At 45.5% G+C, this 17,305-nt stretch overlaps 1 protein-coding gene across 1 annotated transcript in view; it reads right to left on the bottom strand.

The window, feature by feature from the left end:
* The window catches only part of NAE1 (NEDD8 activating enzyme E1 subunit 1), a 1,377,685-nt gene that overhangs the window by 113,349 nt on the left and 1,247,031 nt on the right, over positions 1-17,305 (bottom strand). The gene's annotated exons all lie outside the window — the stretch shown is intronic.

Raw genomic sequence — 17,305 nt, forward strand, 5'->3', positions numbered from 1 at the left:
CACAGAAAGTCAGTTATTCAGGCCTTTAGTGCTAAGCAGGATGAACCAAGAAAGACCAGAAGCAAGAATTGTCTCAAACCACCCAATTCGCAGCCATAAAACACCAACCCAAACAACCAAAACAAGGTTGGAGAGCATCAAACTACATGCAAAATAAGGGGGATGGTGGGTGCTGCCACTGAGGCAGACTGAAATTTGAACATAGTACATTTGTGTACATTCACCATAAATGTAGATGTTTGAGTCTATTCACTGTTGTAGTTCTTGTGGAATCTCCTGTTGTGAAAGCCCTTGGCCGGCCCAACTACCAAAGTAAAAATCTCCTTCCTCCTTAGGCTGGTGGATGTCCTATCCGACATCAGTATGCGTGGGTTTATAAGGAGCAAGCCACCACCATATCATTTTTTTCTTGCCCCCTAGAAAGTAAGAGCCACCAGGGTGAACAATAAAATGTTAGCCAGAAACCTAGGCAAGGCAGGGGCAACAAACCTGGGGGAGGGGTCTCCTTGGCTTGGTAAGACATTAGAAGCAGACTACCATTGTAGGCAAAGGGGAAAGGAGGGAGGGAAAGAAGACTGCAACAGTGAATACACTCAGACATCTACATTTATGCTAAGTGTACACGACTGTACTATGTTCTTTGTGTTTCACTGTTGCAGTCCTGACTTATGGGATGATTCCCAAAGCTGAAATGAGGGTGGAAGGAAGATTAGGGAGATGATGTCCTACAGGATTGGCAGTGGCAAATCCTGCTCTAGACCTGGAAAAAGCTGATAAATGGTAGTGTTTGGTAAATGTATGCACAGAAGACCATGTAGCAGCTTCCATAATATCATTGGTAGGGACTCCTTTCAAAAAGGAAGCAGAGGCAGCAGTAGCCCTAGTAGAGGAGTCCTGGCAGCTTCAGGTGCATTTTTACCATGACAGCTGTAACAAAAGAAGATACAGTGAGAGAACCACTGAGAAATAGTCTGTTTGGAAATTGGTTCCCCTTCAGAGCCAGTGGAAAAGGGCAAAGAGTTGGTCTGACTTCCTGAAAGATTTAGTTCTGCCAAGATAGTAGCGGAGTTGTCTTTGCATACTCAAGGAATGAATGATTCTCTCCCCCTGGTTCTGATGACTGGGGAAGAAGGTGGGCAGGTATATGGCTTGATTCAAGGATGTGTCAGTGACCACCCTGGGCATAAATGATGGGTTAGTCCTGAGGGATACCCTGTCTGGGTGGAATATTAGAAATGGTTCTACTGCCATGACAGCCTGCAACTCAGGAACCTTCCTAGCTAAGGTAACAGCCAGAAAAAGAACAGTCTTCTGAGTTAAATTTTAAGTCAGCAGATGCTGCAGGCTCAAAGGGGTGTAGGGTAATTTTTTTTTTCAGAAGAAAGCTGAGGTGCCATGGAGGGTGGGTTGTCTCTTGGGAGGCCTGATGTGGATCATACCCCTAAGGAATGGTTTTGGCATGGGGTGTGAAAAGACAGGAGGAAGAGTAGGGATGTGAGCTGAAATGGCAGAAGTATGAATTTAATTTGGATGGAAGAAAGGGATAGGCCTTTTTCAACCAGGCTAGCCAGGTAATCTAAAATGACAAAGATCTTGGCTGAAACAGGATTATGGCATTGCTGCTGGCACCAGATGGAGAAACTTTTCCACTTGGCTAAGTATGATTTCCTAATACTAGGCCTTCTAGCCTCTTTACGAATGTCTTGAACTTGTTTGCTTAGGGCAGGCTTGCTGCTGGATGCTGTGGGAGTATCCAGGCTGAGAGTATGAGAGACTGCAGATTGGGATGCACAATCCTCCACTTGTCCTGAGTCATAAGGTCCACTCTGAGGTAACTGCCACTGATTTCTGTTGGTTAAACTTATTAGCAGAGGATGCCACAGTGCTGTCTGGGGCTATCAGGACGACCCTTAGGCCCTCTTCCCTGATTTTCAGAAGGACCTGAGAAAGTAGAGGCAAGTGAGGAAATGCATAAAAGAAAAGATAAGTCCAAAGGAAAGAGAAAGCATCTGTCTTACAGACAGAGCAGTTTGGTCCTGAAGCAGAATCTTTTCAGTTGAGCATTTTCTTTGGTGGCAAAGAGGTCCATCTGTGGGGTGCTCCATTTCTGGACTATGCTGAGAAATGTTTCCCGATGCAGATATTATTCATGGGGATCCATCAAAGTTCTTGCTGAGGTGATCTGCTAGAATGTTTTGAGCACCTGGAAGGTATTGTGCCAAGAGGTGCAACTCCAGAGAGTGAGCTGTCTCCCAAAAGTGTACAGCTAGTCGACACAGAGGGTAACAGTGAGTGCCCCCCTGTTTATGTACCACATGACTGAGGTGTTGTCTGTTCTAACAGGACCCCTGATTTCCATTTTTCTTTAGCTACCAGGCCTTTCTGAACCACCACAAATTCTTTACAGTTTATGTGCTTATTTCTGACCTGAATTTCCCATTTGCCTTGTGACTAAAGGTGTTGGAAATGGGCCCTCCCCCAAGCTGTTTCTGAGGCATCTGTGGTTAGCGTTTGTCCCTGAAGAGTGAACCTGGAAAGATGGCACAGGTTCTGGGTACAAGCCTATGCCCACCATGCAAATTCCTCCTTCAGACAAGGGATTAGCTGAATTTTGGTTCCCAGGGATTGTGTGTGCTGGCACCACACATTCTTGAGGTGCCACTGAGTTTCCTCAAGTGTAGCCTGGCCAAAGGAATCATGAGGATACAAGTTGGTGGATAGTTTTGTGTTGGATTTGCGTAGATTTATGGTGGACCTCAGGGAGGTGAGGAGGTTCTCAGTAAAGGCCAGATCCCTGAGGAGCTCTAACAGGCTAATGGCTTGTATTAAACAGTCATCCAGATAAGGGTAAATTTGGATGGCTCTTGTTCTGCAGAAGGCAATCACAGAGGCTAAGCACTTTGTGAAAACCATGGTAGCAGTAGACAAGCCAAAGGGCAGTGTGGAGAATTGAAAGGGACTGGTTCCTGCTCTGAAACGTAGAAAGCTTATGCATGATTCCTCTATAGAAATATTCAAGTAAGCATCCTTTATATCCATGGTGACCATTAAGTCCTAAGGAGCTATCATAGGCAAAAACTTTGAAGATTCAACATTTTAAATTTTGGTACCAGCAGGGGCTGACTGAGGGTGGACAGATCTAGAATATTGCATGAACCAGAAGTAGCTTGAAGTAGAACCCCTTTCCCTTTTGGTGTTTTCGGACTGGTTCCACTGAGCCTTGTGAGCACAAGTTGAGAATTTGAGAAAGGGCCTCTGCTCTGTCATTTTGTGGAATATCTGTGTAGCCAGAGTACTAACGGTTATTTAAAAGTGAGTCTGTAACCATGTGAAATAGTGTTCAGAACTAACTTGTCTGAAGTGATGACTGACTTTCTTTGAACCGGTAGACTTCCTCCTAGTCTTGGGGGGGGGGTCTATGTTATATGTTCGAACGCTTAATTGTTCGACCCACTAAACATTGACTGTTAGTGATCGAACAATTAAATGTACGAACATATAAAAAATTAATATTTAAAAAAAAAAGAAAATGTAAAGGGTGTAAAAGCAGGGGGCAAGCCCCCTACACCCCCCGCTACTTAAATATACCAACGCTGAGATTGCACTTCAGTGTGCTACAGTGCGGAAATGCAAAATTTTCCATTTCCTACATTGTAGCACGATCTTGAAGTTGGTATATTTAAGTAGTGGGGGTGCAGGGGGGCTTGCCCCCCTGCTTACACCATTTAGTTTTTTTTTTTGTTTGTTTATTTTTTTTAAATTTTTTAAAATATTCGTACATTTAAATGTTCAATCACTGAAGGTCGATCTTCAGCGATTCGAACATTTAAGCGTTCGAATATTTAACACAGACCTGGGAAGAGTCACTGCTGCTCTCTGCCAGGACCCTGTGGCCTAGAACGCCCTTGCCTGGGGGTTTCTGAGGACCACTGCCTGGGTGCCTTTGTAGTTCATGCTACCTTTGAGTTCTTTTCCCCCTAGGGTTTCCTACGCCTGCCTTTTGACCGAGAGGGAAAGGACCAATGTTCAGTGAGAAAATTCTTACTAAACCCAGGAGGATGAACTTGGAGAAAATCTTTCACAGTCTGCATAGATTTTGATTTATCTTCAATCTTTTCGAGCACACCCTCAGCTTTAGGCCCAAAGAGGAGGTCCTTGTCCAGAGGTACATCAAGAAATCTGGACATGACATGGTCAGAGAGAGTTTGCTCCCTAAGCCAAGAATGCCTTCTAATGAAAGAACTAGAGAGGCTGCAGCATGGCTGGAGGCCAGTATAGTGTAGTAGCCTTAGTGCAAAGAATGTCTAGCCAATTGGGAGCTAGAATTTCAAAGGTCCAACAACTCCTTATCAAGGTTCTTGTCCTTCAAAGATGAAAGCATTTGCTTAATTTGATCTACAATAGTTTGTTGGTATTTGATAATTTGGAACTGGCAAGTTAACGGCCCTCATGGCTAGGGTAGCAGAAGTGTAAACCTTTTTAAGCAAATTTATCAAGGGCTCTGCTTTCTTTGTCAGCAGGTAATGGATTTTAAGAGGAACTGCCCTTGCTCCTTTGGGGCCTGCTGTGACAACTTCTGGATCAGCAAAAAGATTCATGAGGAGGTACTTATGGGAGTCCAGCACCCTGTAAAACCTGTCTGGTTTTCGAGGGGGTGGAGGAAGAGAATCTGGATTTAAATAGGAATCCATAAAAACATCCTTTACAACTTCCAACACAGGAGGAATAGCCAAAGGTTTCTGCTCTGGCAGGTCAAGGAACTCCCTAACCCTGTTTTTAGATTGTGGATACTCTTGGGCCTCCCACTGGAAATCTTCCCTCATGGCATGGAGAGTTTCCCCAAAAGTGATATCCTCAGGTGGCAAAGCAGAAGCCAGATTCTCTTCAGAATCTGAATCTTCAAAGGAAGGAAGTAAGGAAGAGTCCCTCCTCAAAGACGGACTGGATTTTTGATGAAGAGTCTGACCAGGAGGAGAGGATCAGAAAATACTTCAGGGGCAGGATCCCTCTTCCTTTTCCCTTGGGGAAGACTCCAAAGGGGGTTGCCTACATCTAATTATAGAAATAATGTCTTCAGCTAACCTCACCAGGTCTTGTTGATATCCTTGTGCATGGGAAACTGTAGACCAAGGCATAGGGCCTGAAGTAGTACCCTTCTTAGAGGTAGCTCTGGCCTTGAACCTAGGGTTGCTCACAATCCTTATGCCAGTCTGTCTGAAAGAATGAGCCGCTGATGCCGTTAGTGCTCATCAGAAGCAAAGGTCTGTTGAGCGACCCTGGGCCCAAACGATGGACTAAAAGTCAAGGCCTGTGTAGAAGGTTGAGGGATCCGACTGCATGTCAGACTCCAGACAGGTTTCAACAGAGGCCTGCATCACTACCTCAGTTGTAGAAGGGGGCTGCAAAAGGAACCTTGCCTTCCTCAGTGATAACAAGCCTCGGGGAACTGGCTGATGGAGAAAGACTGTCATCTGAAGCCCTTAGCTTCTGTCTTATCCTTCATACGCGTAGGGAGCTCAACATCTGGACGACCAGCAGGTGTCATCGGATGTTGCGACTAAGATGCCTAGCTAAGATCTCAGCCCTACGGCTGATAATTCTAGAGTTGAAACGGGTGCAGAAATGACAATTTGGAATGTTGTGATCAGGGCCTAGACAGGTGACACACTGTGAATGGAAGTCTCGGTGTGGGATTTGCTTACCACAGTGGAGACAATTGTTAACCTTATCTGATATGGGTTAAAGCACGAAAAAGAGAGTTTCCCAATGGGGTACTTAGCTTTCAGATGACTTCTCTCTGGCGCGGATAGACCAACGCACTGAAATACTGCTTTGGACTCCGGCGGCAAGAAAAAACTGACATCATGGCATTGGCTGGCTCCCTATATAAGCTCAAACAAATAAAGCACTGGAAATCAGAAAAGGATCCAAATTTTTTTGTCATTTCCAGTGCTTGCTTGCTTTGAGCCGTATCTATTTTTGGAGTTACTGGACTTGCAACATTTTCACTGTTGCACTGTTCTTTTCTGGCTCCCTATATACCCAAGCGTACTGACATCAGATAGGACATCCAGCAGCCTGAGGCAGCGGAAGATTTTTACTTTGGTAGTCAGGCTGGCCAAGGGCTTTCATGGCAGGAAATCCTGCAAGTCAGGAATGCAACAGTGAAACAAAGAACATCTACTATTATAGGGAAGTAGGATTTAAGCAAATGTACTATGTTCATCATTCACACTGCCTTAGTGGCATATGGATAGATTCCTAAAGCTGAGAAGAGGAAGGATAAGAATCTGGAAGTCCTTGGAGAATTGGTCTCGCAAAGCCTGCTCTGGAATTGGAGAAGGAATCCAATTTGTTGTTGCCTCTAGAATGCTTCTAGAGAACACTCCTTCCCATGTCTTTAAAGAGGATAAGACTCTGGTGTAATGTGCCTCAATCTTGCCTAGAATAGATTTACCATGGTGGGAGCAACAAAAAAAAAAAACAACAGTAGAGAACAACCAAAGCAATCATTTGCTTAGAGACAGGCTGACCTTTAACCTCTGAACAAGAAATAAACAGCTGCTCAGTTTTACTGAAAGGCTTAGTTCTGCCAAGGTAGTATCTGAGCTATCTGTGCACATTCAAGGTATGTAGAATCTTTTCTCCTTTGTTTTAAGATTCTGGAAAAGAAAACTGGGCAGTTTGATTCAGGGTATATATTAGAAACAACTTTTGGCATGAAGAAGGGTTAGTGTGAAAAAGCAGATAAGGCTGGCCCAGGTTTAACTTCTCCAAGTCTTTTGGGTTTCTAATACCATGATGGGAATGGACCTCATTCCTAAGTCAAAGTATGATTAAAGTTCATGAAATTAGTGTTGTTTCATTCTTTGATGCTAGCCAAATGTGCTATTTGCTGCACCTGTAATGTGCCCAGAATAGACTCCTTCTGCAATTCATATGGAGTTACATGTATTGGTAACATATCTAAGTTCGATTCTAATTTAATTTTTAATAAGACCCATTGCTCATACTATTTGTACTGTCTGAATATCCTTCTTCTACATTGCCCTTCTCAACAAGACCATTAGTCTGGGGATGGTAGGTGGTGGTCTTCAGGTGCTTCACCCCACAGTACTTCCACGGACAGGTCTGACATGAAATTGGCACCTAGGTCAGTCAGTATTTCTTTTGGGAAACCTACCCTGCTGAAAATCTCTAACAAAGCATTTCCTACCTTTTCTGCCTCAATGGAGGACAAAGCCACTGCCTCAGAGTATCTTGTAGCATAATCTACCATCACTAGGATATAGTTTTCCCCCTATAGAACTTGTGGTACTCAGAGGCCCATAATATCCATAGCTATCCTCTGAAATGGCTCCTGAATCACAGACAAAGGCATTAAAGGAGCTCTCACTTGTCTCCTGCCTTGCCTACCTTTTGGGACTGCTCACAGGTCCTGCAGTACCCGGTTACATCTCTGGATATCCCAGGCCAATAGAAGTTCTGCATAATACGTCTCTTTGTACGTTTTATGCTCATATGACCCGCAAAGGGAATATAATGGGCTATGGCTAGAAGCGCCAGATGGTAGGCTCTAGGCACTACCAACTGCGGTACCCTCACACCTTCTAGCCCTCCCTCAAGGGTCCACTCTCTATACAGTAACTCTTTGTCCCAGTATACAGATTCCCCCTTCCCTTGAGAATCAGGTGCCTCTCTAGCTACCTGCCTCAGGCCTTGCAATGTAGGGTCTTGTCAGCTGAGCCTGTCTCAACTCTCTCTTTGTAACCATTCCCAGATCCCCAAACACAGGACGTCTGGCATCCTCTAACAGTGGTGCTGCATTGTCAGACTGGGTCACCTCTACCTTTGCAGTCACTCTGTCCAACGGAACATCAGTACCCACAAGCAGCTGTGGCTCACCTTCAGTCACATTGCTACAGAGTAGTGCCCTCCCTGAAGTAACCACCTCACCAGTCTTGGCTGCAAGTATGCGGTCTGTCTGGGTCTCCCCCAGGCTACCAGACCCACATGCTTGTCTCCTAGCCTGACTGTGTAACTGCACAAACACATGGTACTGCCACATCAAAATCCTTCCCTATTAGGACATCTGCAGGATGGTAGTTCAATACCACTATTGTCTCAAGACAACCTACTATTGGCATCTTGTCTTCCCCACTTACTGGTTCTCAAACCTTTTGCTCCTCACCTTGCCTCTGTGGACATCTGTATGCCACATGGCCCCATTGGTTGCATTCAAAACATTTAAACCTAGGTCCTGGACGTGTACCTGGACTACTGGCAGATTCTGTTGGGCAGTCTGGGCTGCCCACCATGGGTTCCTTTAGATCCATGAGCAGTACTTGAGGGTCCCCTTCCTGTGCAGGGATGCCCTGCTTGCTAGGTATATGTCTCCCTTCTTCCCAAACTCCTCTGAAGTAGCACATTGTCTATCAGCTAACCAGATCCTTATGTCCTTAGGCAACGCGCCAAGGGCTTGTTCCCTCACCAAAAGGTCTGCCAGCCCATCAAAAGTGGTGACCTGACATCCACTCACCCACCTATGAAAATAAGTGCTCAGTTCAGCAACATATTCATGCACACTTTCATCTGCCTTGCGTCTATGCTCACAAAACTTTTTCCTGCAAGTTTCAGGTGTTAGCTTAAAAAATTCTAACACACAGTTCTTAACAACAGTATAATTAAAACAGTCAATGTCAGACATTTTGGACAAAACAGTTACAGCTTTACGATGGAGTAAGGGGGTCAGGAACCGTACCCAGTGCCTTTGGACAACATTATACTGTTTACACACCCTCTCAAACATATAAATGAAATTATTAAAATTATCTCCCTCTGTAAACTGCGGAAGACATTTACTGACCTTTTGTGCTTCTGGGGTCTGGTTACTCCCTTCTCCTTTACCTCCATGACTCTAGCTAAGAGTCAGCATCTCCTTTTCGTGCTGTTTCTGCCGCTCCTTCTCAGCTTCCAGGCACAGCAGTTTCTCATTCTCCTCCACCTGTAGATGCCTCAGTCTCTCTGCTGCTTCTGATTCCAAATGCCTAGCCTCCAACCAAGTCTCTTTAGCTCCAGATGGATTTTTAAGTCCTTTGCAGAAAGGTTGAGCTGTCCATTCTCTGAGTGTTGTACATCTCCATGGCCAAGTCTGATCGCCCTCCTGATTGCTGTTTTCTGATGCAGCTGTGACCAAAGCTGCAATCATGTCTGCCTTAGTCAGGTTTCCATGCACCAGTCCCCTAGCTTGGCACATCTCAGACAGCTGGCTCCTTGTCAGCTTTCCGTACTCCTCTGCTGACATGCTTGCCTGATCTCCTTGACTAACTAAGCTAACAAAAGAAATAAAACAATTGTGATCTGAAGTCTGAGTATTCACTGTGTGGCTGATTTAGTGTACAAACACCTTCAGAGATCACAGTACAAAAGCTACAGGAATTCACACTACCCACACCACTACAAGCCAATTAGTATTTGCCAACCAATTAATATGTGGTGTGAATATCCCACCACTGCCAAACAATTAATATGGGATGCCCATGCACTGGCCCAGCAATCAAGGAGCCTCAATCTTCACCACTAACACCAGTCAGGGGCATCCACAATGGGAAGGATAACAAATACAGTAAAGTACAATTTCCCTTAAGAGCACACAGAGATCACAGTCAGTCTGGGGCTGGTTTCTTCCTTTCTCTCCAGATTCCCAATAAGACTCCCCACTGGCACAGCTATAGGGTCCAGATCTTAGCCTGGTGGTCAGGCTAAAACCTCCAACATCCTCTCTGTCCAACCCGTGCTTTGTGTCCCTGCCCAAATAGCTGACAAACACACACACTTTGGGATATGAGTTATACACAGACACTCCTGGGGAAGGCTGGCACAGGTTCTCCAGCAATGCCCCTTCTGTCCAGGCTATAAGGTAGTAATCACCACCACCAACCACTAATATCAGCTAATAAGGCCCTTATTAAAGAGTGTCCAATTATTACTGTGCAATATTATTATCCAGCTGTTAAGTGTGACTACAGCAAGGCTTATTTGGGGTGGCTTGGACAGTATCACTATATATATGCAATGTACTCTAGAGCTTAAATTATCTCTACATAAAACAGACAAAGTTGAAGGGTTTAAAATATTTACTAAATAAGAACACAAGACAATGCTTCTTACTAAATAATGCTAGTCAAGAGTTCAGAGATCACAGGAAAATGCTTAAAATAATACCGTAGAATAGTTCTGGCATCAATACAGAAAAAACTCTTAGTTTAATCTTCCTATTTCCTAGCTATATCTAAGAGAAAACACAGTTCTAAAATAAACTTGCATATAGAGCAAAGCAGTGCTGGTGATGTTGGATGTTCTGAAGACAAATGCAAAATGCTCTGAGTCTCTCTGTCCTTAAATTGATAACACAGTATTACTGACTCATTTCGGATTACATAATTTCTTTCTGGTTCCTATGCTAACACAAACCCAGAGTGTAACAGCCCTTTTGATCTTAGGAAGCTACAGCAATAAGAGAGATTATACAAGCAAATTCTAGCAATTAACTCTGGTCTCAAAACAATAGCGAGAATTCCTTCAGCCAGACATCTCGGCTCCGAGTTTGAGATCAAAGAATTATACAATGCTTGACTTATCAGCTTTCTTCCAGCAGAGTGCACTGTTGTTACATTTTTGACGTTCAACATTTAACACCATTTTCTTCCATTTAAGAGAACAAGCCTGTGACAGAATTATCTACAAAATTCTATCTGGCTAGGCTGGCAGCCTTCACATATCTTCACATCTTCCATAACGCTTTGTGGTTCATGTTTCCAATGCTTCTCAGCTACTTCAATATTATAATGTTTGCATTACTTTCAATGCAACAATCTTGCTACATTATTATGCCTTCAGTATATAGTCCTTCTGCCATTAGTAAATCACACCCAACAACAATATGTGCAACTGTTTCCAATTCCGTTTTACAAAACCTGCATGTGTCTGTTTCTCCTGCATGTTCAATAGACTTTGTAAACCACTGTGTACGTAGTCCACTACCCTGAGCCTCCAATATTAACCCTTTCGCCATTTGGTTTAAATTTACCTCTCCTTAACCATTCCTGCATTCGGTCCCGATCGACATGAGGTTGTTCCAAGAGTTTTCTGTACCTGCAACCATATATAGAAGTTATGTCCTTACCATAACGTTCCATGTGGAGTGTTCATCTCGCCTTTGTTCTTACACATGGGTTCGGAGCCGATCCTCGGCTCCGTGCCGGCCTCTTGCAAGCTCTGCATCGAGAAGAAGCTCGAGACAATCTAATACCCACAATCCCCCTCTGCCTTTACCTCAGATCTAGTTTGCAAGCAAACCAATCTACATAAAAGCACATTCATGCTTACACACATAAACATATCTAAACAGACACATATAAACATATATGTGTATACCAACTATGTACACAGAATAATAGCAGTAGCAAAAAATGCTTCTGGCCAGGCATCAAAGAACGTTCTTCCTAAGGGTGGGAGGGTGGGACTGTAAGAACAAAGGCGAGATGAACACTCCACATGGAACGTTATGGTAAGGACATAACTTCTATATGTGATAGTGTTCAATCTCGCCGTTTGTTCTTACACATGGGTAGCGTCCCTAGCTCCTTGATCCTGAGGAACTCACGGGAGGCCGTTCTTGTGCACAGTGGAACCAAAGGTTGCCCTGTCCCTAGAAACCTTGTCTACTTTATAATGAGAAATAAATGTATGTGGCTTAGACCAGGTAGCAGCCGCACAAATAGCATCCAGAGGTAGGCGAGCTGCATGAGCCAAAGACGTAGATATCGATCTTGTGGAATGTCCTTTGGGTTTGTGTAAAAGGGTTGATCTGCAGAATCGTAGACATAGATTATACAATCCGTTAACCATTTAGAAAGAGTTCTTTTGGTAACTGCAAGTCCTTTCCTGCTATCAGCAAAAGCCACAAAGAGTTGATCTGTTTTCCTGTGATCTTTTGTTCTATCCAAATAAAACCTTAGCTGTCTGTGAACATCTAATTTGTGTAACATATACTCCATTTTGTTGGAGTGGTTTTGAAGAAAGTGGGTAATTCAATGGACTGATTAATATTGTTAATGGAACATACTTTAGGGAGGAAGGATGAATTGGTTCAAGAGAAACTCTGTCAGAGTGAAAGATCAAATAAGGGTGCTTGATGGAGAGAGCCTGAAGTTCAGACACTCGTCTAGCAGAAGTAATGGCTACCAGAAAGAGAGTTTTCCAGGACAAAAATTTTAATGGGCAAGAAGAGGCAGGTTCAAAAGGGGCAACATTAATTTAGATAGCAACAAGTTTAGACTCCAAGGTGACGTAGGAGATCTGACCGGTGGTCTAATATGAAAAACTCCTTTTAAAAAGGCTTTACAAAGTCTGTGAGCCATAACAGGAGCTCCACATTCTTCCACATGGAAATTGAAATGGCAGCCAATTGAACTTTTAGAGTAGCAGGAGAAGCACCCTGATGAAATAAGTCTGTTAAGAACTCTAATATCTTATTCAAAGGAGCTATAAAGGGATCCACATGGTGTGTCTTACCAGAATACAAACCGTTTCCATTTGCTAATATATGTTTTCGTAGTGGAAGCTTTATGCGAAGCCACTAATATATCCTGGACTGCTGGTGACAAAAGATCAGACCTGGCTAAGTTGGGAATTGGAGCAGCCAAGCTGCTAGATGGAGTGACGGGAGCGGGATGGGGAACCCCTGACGAGTGAGTCAATAGATCTGGCTCTGGGTCCAGAATCCAGGGTCCCCGAATGCAGTGTATTTTCAGGAAGGGAAACCAAATTTGACGAGGCCAGAATGGAGCAATGAGGATTATCGTCCTGTGTAGGTTCCTGGCTTTCTGGAGAAACTTGATATCAGAGGAAATGGGGAAATGCGTATAGGAGTCCCGGGGCCAATCGTAAACCAGTGCGTCCTGGGGACTTCCCTGGAGGGGTAATAGGGCAAAGTAGCTCCTGCATTTGGCATTCATTGGAGACGCAAACAGGTCGCAGGAAGGCTGGCCCCACGCGAAAAATCCTTTCCGCCACTGACTGTTTTAGAGACCACTCGTGCGGTAACAGAATTGCTCTGCTCAGCCTGTCTGCTATGACGTTGGATGACCCGGGATGTGCGTTGCTATTAGAAAGCGACCCGTGGACTCCGCCCACTGCCAAATTCTCATGGCCTCTCTGCATAGTTGATAGGACTTGGTTCCCCCTTGTTTGTTTATGTACCAGACTACCGACATGTTGTCCGTCTGAACTGCAATAGTCCCTAGAGGAAGGAGGGGAGCAAAGTGTTGCAACGCTAGAAACACTGCCCTCAACTCTAGAACATTGATGTGCAGATTGTACTCCAAATTGGTCCATTCGCCTTGGACTGTCTGTCCCTGAAAGATGCCCCCACCCTATCAGGGAAGCGTCCGTGGTCACCGTAACTGTGAAGTGGGTAGCACAAACGGCCTCCCATGGGAAAGGTTGCACGTTTGAAGCCACCAGTTTAGATCTGTTTTGCAAGTCTTTGTTATAAGAATCTCGTGTGTTAGAGGTAGTTGTTGAAATGACCATTGAGCAAACAGTAGCCATTGTAGGACTCTCATGTGCAGCCTTCCCAGGGAAATTGCAATAAGGGAGGCTGACATGAGGCCCAACACCTTCAGTACTAGTTTTGCAGGAGATTTCCTTGACAAGAGTAGAAGACGTATGTGAGTCTGCAGTGATAATATCCTTTCTGGGGGGAGCTTCAGAATTAATTGACGTGTGTTTAACTCTGCTCCTATGAACAAGATATTTTGTGATGGCTGAAGTAAGGATTTTCCGAAATTTACGGAGATCCCTAGGTGAACACACAGTTGAAGAACATAGTCTCTGGCCTGCAGTAGTTGGCGCGGTGGTGGCGAAAGGAGCCAGTCGTCCAGATACGGAAACACCTGGAATCCCTGACGTCTCAAGTGAGACGCTACCACTGCCATACATTTGGTGAAGACCCTGGGGCTGAGGTCAGACCAAAGGGCAGGGCTCGAAATTGAAAGTGACTGGCTCCCAGCCGAAGCGCAAATGATCTCTGGATGCCCTGGCCATTTTGATGTGGTAGTATGCATCCTCTAGATCTATTGAGCACATCCACTGGCCCTTCTGTAAGAATGGAGGGATCGATTGAAGCGTGACCATTCGAACTTTTCTTTCTTGACGAAAGTATTGAGGTAGCTTAGGTCTAGAATGGGCCTCCAGTCCCCTGTTTTCTTTGGAACTAAAAAGAACCTTGAGTAAGTCCCGAATCCTTGCTGGTCCGCTGGGACTGGCTGGATGACTCTTTTTTCTAGCAGCTTTGAAATTTCTAAAGCTGCTGGCTCTCGCAGATGGGGCGGTACATCTGGGAGTCTTTTCTTTGGAATGGGATAGGATAGGAAGGGTATGGAGTAACCTCTGGTAACTACGCTTTTTACCCACTTGTCTGTAGTTATACCTTGCCAGGCCTGAGGGTATAAAGCTAAGCGACCCCCGACTGCCTCCAGAGCAGGACAGTCGGGCCTCCTCTCAGGAGTGCTGGAAAGGTTTACCAGGAGTGTATCCCTGTCACCTTGATGTTGCGGACCCCTCTGCCGCCAGGGCGGCGTCTTCCACCTCTGCCCCTCCTCTGCCTCTAGAGGAGCATCACCCTGTGTGCCTGAGAAAGACCCTTGGGGTTTTGAAACCACATTTTCCCACCGCGTTGCCCTTTGGGGTACGGTCTAGTTGGGGTGGAAAAACGGACTCCGACAGCAGACAGAGTCTTTCCCTCTTGTTCACACCGGGTAAGGGTCTCCTTTACCTTGGGGCCAAAAAGAGTGGCACCGTCAAATGGGGCGTTTGTAAAGGAAGACTTGAAAGCTTCCGCAAAGGAGCATAGGCGCATCCAGGATTGTCTACGAAGAGCAATCGCTGAAGCTGCTGCCCTACTCGAACCTTCGGCTGCGTAAGAAATCAGCCTCATGGACGAGTTAACAATCGATGTTAGGGTATTAAGTTGCGCTGTCACTTTCTCTGAGACAGCTGCATCTGTAGTACCCTGGAGGTATCTCCCAACTCTTTGACTAGATCCCTCTGCAGACGTGTAAAATGGGTCAAATAGTTCAGGGACCGCATGGAAAAAGCCGCTGAACTAAAAATGCGCTTCCCATATCTATCCGTCGTCCTAGAATCTTTATTAGGCGGATGGACAGACGAAGAAGACTCCGACATCTCCTTTTTCGTGGCTGCAGCCACCACCATAGCGTCTACTGGAACTCCTTTTGTAAGGTAGGACTTATCCTGAGGTGCTGTGATGTACTTGTTCAGTTTCCTTGGAACAGGTTCCACTGTGTCAGGAGCCTCCCACGCCCTTCGAGCAATAAGTTCCATTAGTTCGTCAAGGCGGAGTGACCCAGGAGGAGGAAGGGCGAGCACCAAATGCCTTCAGCAGAACTGACTCATCCTCAGAAGGGGGAAGGGACTGCCAGTCACCTCTCTGTTTCAGGATCTCCAAAATGTCTGAAAAAGAGACATCTTCTGAAGGTGACTTAGGGACCCCTCTGACTCATCTAAGTCAGTATCAGATGTTATGGATTCCTGTGGAGAATCCAAGTGTCTCCTCTTACACAGTCTCTTCCTAGGGACTTCCTCGTGGGAGCATCCGAAGAAGCCTCGGAGGAAGAGGGGCACCCTCCAGGGGTGGCTGAGGCACTGGTGCCCGGCGCTTGGATGTGGCCGTGGGTGCAGATGAAGACAAAGGCCCTTTATGGGGAGGAGAAACTGCTTCCACTGATGTGGTTGTCTGGGTAGACAACACCTTCCTCATCAGGTCGAACGCTCCCGGGTCCCACATCAAGAGTCCCGGTTCAAGAAATGGGAAGAATCCCGACACGGGCACGAAGGCATCGACCCGAGGACGGAGCCGAATCGATCCGTGCGAGGCCCGAGGGAGAGGCGCAACCGACACGGCGGTTCGACTCCCGGCCCCGGAGCCAAGAACACACAGTCGGCTCCGAGACTCCGGTACGGTCCGACGGAGTCGAGGTGAGGAACAGACCGAGAAAAGGACGGTTCTGGACCCGAGGGCTCCACAATCAGCAGATCAGCCTCTTCCGGCTCCAAAGACTGAATCGGTCTCGGAGGAGGAATGGATGGAGATACAGGAAGGCCTTCAAGTTTCGACACCAACTGGGTGGAAACCGAAATAAGTTTAGAGAGGGCCGAATGGTCCAACAACTTATGCACCACGCGATCCACATCGACATCCGAAAGTTTGGAGGAAGAACGGGTCGAAGGAACCGAAGACGGAGCCGACCTCAATATGGCGAAGGAGGAGCTCCATCACCGGTTCCAAGACTCGAGGCTCAGGAACCGACACCAGTTGAACACTCGGCCCAAGTCTGTGGAACCGGTGATCTAACCTTTGAAGAAGAGCTCGCAGCCGATGACTTAGGCTCCGTCGTCTTCGATTCCTTAGAGGACTTCGATGCCTGGTCAGAAGCATCCAAAGCCTCTTGGAAAGCTGGTTTCAGTAGACCTCTGTCCATCAGTTTCCTGCGCCTATCTGTCATGACCCTCCCACTAAAAGAGTGACAGATGGAGCAATCCTCTTGTAAGTGAAGAGGGCCAAGGCAGTAGACGCAGGAACTGTGGTTGTCAGTGACCGACATTTTTTGGCCACACTGACAACGTTTGAAACCAGACTTTGCTTTCTCCGACATAGTATAACAATATATAACTACAGAAAAACACAGTCAATCCGAGAAAAAGTCACAATCAGGTTAATGTCAAATCCGGTTAAATTGTCTCAATATGGTAGATGTGAAGGGAGTAGGCCCCGATACAAAAATACCGAAAATAAGGTTAACGGTACCAAGGAATTACGGAACCACAACACAATCACACTTGTTAATACAGATAATATCAACTAGAATATATTTCTTAATAAAATACAACAAAAAAAGTTATATCTTAGCTTAGAAACTCTCGAGCTAGCTCCCAACGATGCGTATGCAGCAGCGGCAAACTAGATCTGAGGTAAAGGCAGAGGGGGATTGTGGGTATTAGATTGTCTCGAGCTTCTTCTCGATGCAGAGCTTGCAAGAGGCCGGCACGGAGCCGAGGATCGGCTCCGAACCCATGTGTAAGAACAAACGGCGAGATTGAACACTATCACATTTATGCATTTTCCACATTTTTTGCCTTCTCATCTGATGCTTCAACTTACATTCTTTCTTTTGTTTTTTGGCAATTTTAGTTGCTGTCTGCTTTATCTACTTCTGGTCTG

The sequence above is a fragment of the Protopterus annectens genome, chromosome 8.part1 (assembly GCF_019279795.1).
Source record: "Protopterus annectens isolate FY-2018-M chromosome 8.part1, PAN1.0, whole genome shotgun sequence".
NCBI lineage: Eukaryota > Metazoa > Chordata > Ceratodontiformes > Protopteridae > Protopterus > Protopterus annectens.